Here is a 7,857-nt window from a genome sequence, read left to right on the forward strand (position 1 = left end):
AAGATCTCTTAATCTCAAGGCCAAGTTCACCATACCAGCTTTGCAAAACCTTGATCTCCCTAATTGTCTCTCCTCTATGTTCCTGCGGTGTTTTCCTTATTTGTGCATTAGAACCTGACTTGCTCTAATCTATTATAAACTCTCACATTATTATTTCATTGCTTACAAAGTACTCCTAGGTCCACTTTACTTGCAACAACACTGTGAGTTAGTCTCCTTTAGCCCACTTAACAGATGAAGAGTTCGAGCTTTCAAAGGAAGAGCAGGACTTGAACACAGTTCTTCAGATTCACATGTCCCAGAAAGGACAGGGCTGACAGCGCAAGAGAGGGTAGGAAGAGGCTGAGGGGTTGAATCTGCAGCCTCGAACCATATAGGCAGCTTTTGTAAGATAAGAAGGGACATTTTCACCAGAATTAAGATGGGCCATGAAGATCAACTCCAGTATGTTTAAGACATGTTAGTTATACCTGTCAGAGTAGAAGGTGAAACAGGCTAAAAGAATGACCCCAAAATTGGAAGGAAAAAAAAAAAAGGTTAAATGAATTCAACAGAATGGGCCTTACATTTTACCAGGAAACTTCAAAAGAGCAGACTAGTCTCCAAAGTAGGAAACTTGTCTTATTTTTCTTTTATTCCAAGTCCCTAGAATAAGGCCCAGCACTAAAATGGGACTCAATATATGTTGAATTAATGAATGAATGAAAGGATGTGCTATTGAGAAGGACAATTAGCTTTAGCTTTCCTGAAACTGTTTCCCCTCAGTCACATGGCCCTTTCAGTTCAGGGGGAATGAACATCAGTTTCTTGTGTGTTTAATAATTCAGATCCCGGAGCTTCTCTAATGCTCAAAACCAAACAAAATATATTCATTTGTTTGAATCAGTCAACAAGTACTTAGGTAATAAAGTGGACTTGGAATGTGTTAGCATACACCTGCCCTGTCTTTTATACTATCTTTAACATTTAAGACACTCACAATGCCTGATTAGAATACATGAAAAAAAAATCCTCATGCCCAAAACTCACAGGTCCAATGAAAAGAAAATCTACAAAGCAAGAAACCTTGACCTGCCACAGAGACACAGCTCTGATGAAACGAACAGTAATATGGAACGAAAAGACACCCCTGAAAAGCTCAAGAGCTTGTGAAAACCTCCCATTGAACACCAAAGGCAACTACTTTATAAATTGATTATAGAGAACATGTTTTTGGGAAACTGGTCATTGGACAAATCAGCCTTTAGAGAATCCATTTTTGCAAACCTTGAGCTGTTGCTGGAGGGTGGGACTAAGCACTCTGATGTTTCACAGTCTGACCAGTTGAGGCAATCCATAGTTCCTGACTGATCATGGTTCTGGGATACACTCCAGGCAAAGAACAGGTCTAGGTTCAAATAAATTGATTAAAAAAAAGCAATGTTTGCAATAAGAAAGGCTTTAAAGGATGTGCCAAAGGCCAAAGGGTGCTTATCCTGGAATGGATAAGGATCTTGTCCCAGCTGCTTCTCTCTGTATCTCAGTGTATGTTAACTCTGATCCCTCAAGGCACTAGGGCTGGATCACTCACACGTGCATTTCCTCTGATGGGTTCTGCATCCCCAGACCCAAATCTCTTTCATTCATTCTCTTATTTCAAAAACATTTATCAAGTGTCTATATCCCATTCTAGGGGCTGGGAATACTGTAGTAAACAAGACAGGTAAGGGCTGGGTTCTTACCAAGCTAATGTTCTAGAAAAAAGAAATGATAATAAGAAAATTTTAGGGATTGGCAAAGTTGAAACCCCCCAAAGTCTGTGCTATTGTTGTCAACAAAGTGTTTAATCTTCATTCCATCTCCCAGCAACATCAAACACTTGCCATGAAAATAGACCAAAAAGCAGACCTACTCAAATGCTTAGCAGTCCCTGGAAGAATTTGATTATGAGGGGTGGACAGGGGAGAATTTCTCCATTTGGTCCAATTTCTAAATGGAAACTCACAGTGTTTGATGAATAATGAATGTGAATAATTAATGCATTTGAGAAAGGAAAATTTCTTACCTGTCAGTTACTTATCTTGGAGATTACACATCCATCACTCCTCCCCCGAGGGGCTAGACTCATCTCCATAGAAACTGGGGGCAACCCAGAATGTTAATTATGCCTCAATGCCAGATTTCTCTGCTCAGAATGTGACTCACCGGAAGACCTTCTAGGGCTAACTTGTTCTGAAAAGTAGATAATTTAATTTATCTGAAGTATTTTTTTAAAGCTCCAAATAATGAAGTATTTTAATAAGCCTAAGAAAGAAACGAGAGACTGACCCTGTGTGCACAAACACTTGGGAAAACAGTGTGTAGAAACTCATGCATGCTCTGGGCAAGAGGCTGGATGGAAGAAATGGATCCTTAGTCCATTAATAACATAAGTACCAGCACCTAGCACAATGATGAACACATAATAGATGCTTGTTGAATATTACTGTTATGATTGAATGTTATGTTGAATGTTGTTTAATGAACTATTGATTCTGTGTTGTGATAATACAACAATTCTCATTTTCATGGTGACACTGTACACAATGTCCTTTTCATACATTTTATCTCATTTATTCTTTATAACAACAAAAAATAGGTCCACAATACATTATCCATATATTTTTAAAAACTCTAAACCTAAACCTAAACTCTAAACCATTTCTGGGGGAAATGAATGTGATGAAAAGCCTGATTTGAGTTGAAATGAGCTTTGTCATAGTCTTTATCCTTCTTATATAAATATTTATACATTTTGCAGCAGAGATATTAATACATTTGCTTTTGGAGGAGGTCCTAGGTCCTGTTGGGCTTTTTTTTTTTTTTTTTGGATCTATATATCATATGTAACATGTTACCTTTCTAAAATCTAAAAAATTCAGAATTCCAGAAGCACCTGGACAGCTCAGTCAAGTAAGTGTCCAAATCTTGATTTTGGCTCTGGTCATGATCTCAGGGTTGTAAGATCGAACCCCACATCAGGCTCAACACTCAGTAGGGAATCTGCTTGAGATTCTTTCCCTCTGCCCCCTCTCCCTCTCCCTTCCCCCTAAAATAAATCAATAAAATTTTAAAAAACATAAAAAATGAGAAGTAAAAAAATTCAGAATTCCAAAAACACAGCTTGCCTCAAGAATTTTGGTTGGGAAGAAGACTCACATTGTCATCCCACTTTTATAACTAGGGTTCTTTAACCCAGGAAAGCTAAGCAATGTACCCACAATCACAGAGCTAGTAAATAGATACTTAAACCAAAATCCTCCGATGCCCAATCTTTGGGGTTTTATTTTCCCCACACTAAACCTCAAACAATTAATCTGAGATTGAGTATTAAGATCATTGTCTACCCCCACTGACATAAAGAGGGAAATTAATCAGAGGCAGCACAGACTTGGTCGGTACAGCAGAAACCGAAAAAGAACAAATGGCATAGGGTCTGGAGCTAGGTGAGGGCTGTCTCGTGTTGAGGTCTCAGTTCCCTGAAGGAAATGACTTCTGAGACTTAATCTCATTCTCCAGTGCCTAAAGTGCACACGAAACAGGAGCTGACCAGGGGTGTCTGGGAGACTTCTTTGAATAAGTCAGATGTGACCCACATGATATTGTCATACCACATCCATTTTTTTTTAAATCACAGAACTTTCATTTGAAAGTAAGTGATACTCAGATCTCTCTCTTGGGAAGAGAGAATAAGAAGACCAAATTACAAGGTTGGCACTTTGATCAGTCAGGATAGTCTAGGTTATGCTGCAGTAACAAAAAACACACTAAGCTCTGTGGCTTAAAAAACAAAGGTTTGTTTCTTGTTATATTACATGCTTATCACAAGAAGTCAGGAGACACTCTATTTATTGTAATCATTCTGAGACCCAGGCTGACAATGAAGCCACTCTCTCTAACATTGCTAGTTGCCTGACAGAAGAAAAGAAAAGGCAACAGAGCATGCTCTGGTTTTTTAAAGCTTCCACCTGATACTGATATGTTGTCACTTATGCTCACATAGTTCATCAGTCAAAGTCAGTCATCTAGTCACACCCAACATCAAATCATAGAAAGTACAAAACTCATGGCTTCCAGGATCTTCAATACATTTGTCTACTCAACAAATGTTTTTTTTTGAGTGCCTGGGAGTGCTAAGCACTATTCTGTGTACTGGGGATTTAAAAAAAAAATGTGTTGAGTACTATGAAGAAAAATAAAGTGGTGAAAAGCAAGTTCAGGGAAGGAGTCTCTGAATTAAAGACCTGGAGGAACTGAGGGAGGGAGCCAAGTAAAGGAAATTCTGCCTTTGAGGCCAAAGCAAGAACTCAAATCCCAGGAAAATTCAGAATGATTCCTAATGTAGAGACAGAAGGCTGAGACATCAACAGTGTGTATTGTAGGGCTGAAAGAGTTGCACTCATTCTCTACAAACCCAATAATACACTGTCCCACTTCCTTCTTTTTCTGACTGAAACCACACAGGCAGCAGAACACTTCCTTTTTCCCAGTGGTTAAACAACATGCAAAAGTGTTTTACTTCAGGAGGGGATAGCAATCAGCAAGTGTTCTGTAAACAAAATTATTTTTTATTGAATGAATTGAAAATCTATACTTCATGAAGGGTGATGGGTGTTTTAGATACTTCATTTTATTGGATAGGGTTGTTGTGGAAAGGATAAGATATATAGGATCATTATTACCATTTCACAAATGAAAAAGCTATAATGTGAGCTAACTGACTTTCTGGAAAGGTATGCAGATTTTTTGTGGCAGAGACAGAGTCTGACTGCCAAGCCTGTGCCCTAAGTTATCATAAAACACAGTGAACTTCAGACTTTTTTGGAAGGCAAACTTGTGGAAATCCACATCTACAGGAATTCTTTTTTTTTTTTTTTAGATTTTAAATTTATGTATTTGACAGAGAGGGTGAGAGAGCACAAGCAGGGGGAGGGGCAGAGAGAAAGGGAGAAGCAGGCTCCTTGCTGAGCAAAGAGCCTGATGTGTGGATGGATCCCAGAACCCTGGGACCATGACCTGAGCCAAAGACAGATGCTTACTTAACCACCTGAGCCATCCAGGCAACCCCATCTACATGAATTCTTATCTGACTATTTAAAGATGGAATTGCCCTTGTTACAGGGAAAAAGAATGTTATTTTAGGCATCCTTGCAACAGTGATCAGGTCCTTCTACAGATAAGACTGAACCCATGGCTACTTCATCACACACTCATCCAAAGGTCACCTTCTCCATGAAGTTTCCCCTGACCACCCTATTTAAAACTACAGTGGTGCCTCCTCAGGACTTCCTACCTCCTTCTCTGGCTTTGTTTCTCCCCACAGCACTTAGGACCCTCTTATAAACTATATGATTTATTTGTTCACTGTATGTTGCCCACTACTTGAAAGTAAGCTCCATGGGTGAAGGAAATTCTTGTCTGATTTTTTAAAAATCAGTTTTATTTCCCCTAGAGTGTAGAAAAGTACCTTATACTCAATCAGTAACTATGTATGAATGGTCAGAATGGATGGATGGATGGATGGATGGGTGAATGAAAGGATTCGGAGAATGATCTCTTAATTGAGGAAGTTTTTAATCTGGGGTACATTAATGGGCTTGGGCATAAAGTTATATATATGCAATTGTGTCGGGAGGAGAGTAGTTGTGTGTTTACAGCCAGTCTCAAAAAGCCAATAATCCAAAGGTTAAAAACCACTTTGTGTGGCATATCCATAGAGTGGAATTTTATTCAGCCATAAAAAAAAATGATGTCCTAATACTTGCTACATGGATGAAGCTTATACTAAGTGAATGAAGCCAGACACAAAAAGTCACATATTGTGTGTCCAGAGAAGGCAAATCTATACAGAAGAAACTAGCTTTTTAGTGGTTGCCAGGGGAGAAGGGGAGAAGGGAGGGCAGAACAGGGAGCAATTGCTTCATGGATATGGGATTTTCTTTCAGGGTGATGACAATGTTCTGGAACTAGACAGTGGCCATGATCACACAATACTGTGAGTATACTAAATACCACTGAATTGTATACTTTAAAATGATGCCTTTTGTATTCGTTGTGTTTTACCACAATTAAAAAAAAACACTTTGTGAATAAGGAAAACAGATGACAATGATGAGGCAAATCATCTCATACACTTAACAGGATGGATGATGGAATCTAAGTCTGAAAAACTGTCAGTTGCAATCAAACATTCTAAGAATATATGGAATTGGAATATATATAATACTAGGAAGAACAACTTATATTCTTATCAGGTTTTGTAGTTTTGAACAAATTTCCAAGCATATTAGTTAACTCCTAGAAAAGAAAGTTGTGAGGTGGGTGAGGTAGTTACACTATGATTATCTCCATTTTATAAATGAGAATAATGTGATTCAGAGAGGTTAAGTAATTTTCCCAAAGTCTCATAGCTACTGAATGGTAAAATAAAGATCTAACTCCAGATCTGTTTATGTTTTTGGGAAATTGGTTCCTCCAGCTCTTTTCAACCTTTTGATATCTTTCCAGAAATCACAAAGTCTTCTTGTGGTTAAGTCTCCCCAGGTGAGGTCAAAGGCCAAGTCTCTTCTCTAACACTTGGAATGACATCCTCTTAGTGTGGTCACACTGAGTACTTCACTGTAACCAGAAGCTCTGGCTAGGTAGAAATTATATACATCCATGATAAATGATAGCACTAGGAAAAATACATTCATTGTTACTTATGTAAATTTGAGAGTGAGAATGTTCTAAAATGTGAAGTCTATGGTAAGAAAAAGGTAATCAAAGCTAATGAATGAAAGCCAACTTCTCCATTTTGCCATGACAAAAGTCAGGTACAAAAAGGTTTGTCTAAGATGACACAGGGTTAGTTTCAGAGGTAAGATTGGAATGCAAGACTTTTGAATGCTCTGTAAATGCAGTTTCTAGGAAACTAGCCTTCCAACAGCCTTCTCTTTTCCGAGAAGAGATTATTTGAAGTGTGTGTAGTTAGTAGTTCACGAATATGCTGACATTTATCATAAACATGGAAAGGAAGAATTACGATTCAGTGATGGTAAATAACTCAAATGCTTAAATTTAGCCTCAAATAAACCTGTTTTCTACCTTTTGTCATCTCCATTGGGCTGAAGCACAAGGACATAGTGACTTTTCTGTTTTACTCAGGAATGGTCAATTATCCAGAATTTACCAGTTATGTTTTGTAAACACAGTTGGTGGTGGGGTAAATAATGCAGGCTCACGGTGTCACTTCCACCCATGGAGACACAGATGGTCAGAGCTGAGACCTTAGAGACCTTCCAGTCTGGAGTTCCCCAACCACAGTCAGCTGACCTGCAAGGAGTTACTGCCTTGAGCCTGTGTCCAACTTCATCTTCCTTCTCAGAAACAGAGCTTGTGTTTGGCTCTCCCCCCACTTCTCATCTTCTGTTCCCTCACTCTAAGGTAGGTTGAGGGTTTGTAATAAATATTCCTAAAATAGAGCATCAGCCATCCTAGAGAAGATGTGGAGGAGAAAACTTGAAAAAGGAGGAAGCACTTGATAGAACAAAATAAACTTAGCAAAGCTCCTCAGTGTACACTTTGAGCTGGAAGGAAGACATTAAAATCATGTAAACTAAACCTTCACTCCTTCCATGAAGAAAGTCAGGCCCAAAGAATGGACGTGACTTGTCCAAAGCTACAAAATCAGGAAGTGGTAGAGTTGACGCTAGAACTCAGATCCTCCAAATTCCAATCCATGCCTTTTCATGATACATTTTCTCATTTTCCATTGTTCTCTTCTACATAAAATAACCATGATTCACAACCCACCAGTGCCACATCAGGCACTGACTATCTTTCATATCGTCTGCACGT

The 7,857-nt window shown here is 38.7% G+C and overlaps 1 long non-coding RNA gene across 1 annotated transcript; it reads right to left on the reverse strand.

The window, feature by feature from the left end:
* Positions 1-340: 340 nt before the first annotated feature.
* Positions 341-2,118, reverse strand: LOC125083903 (uncharacterized). Its single transcript, XR_007122403.1, has 3 exons — positions 2,045-2,118; positions 1,267-1,387; positions 341-470 (listed from the first exon to the last, which is right to left on the reverse strand). It is a non-coding gene; the product is annotated as an uncharacterized LOC125083903 (long non-coding RNA).
* Between the last annotated feature and the right edge of the window lie 5,739 nt (positions 2,119-7,857).

The sequence above is a fragment of the Lutra lutra genome, chromosome 13 (genome assembly GCF_902655055.1).
Source record: "Lutra lutra chromosome 13, mLutLut1.2, whole genome shotgun sequence".
In the NCBI taxonomy this organism is placed as follows: Eukaryota; Metazoa; Chordata; class Mammalia; order Carnivora; family Mustelidae; genus Lutra; species Lutra lutra.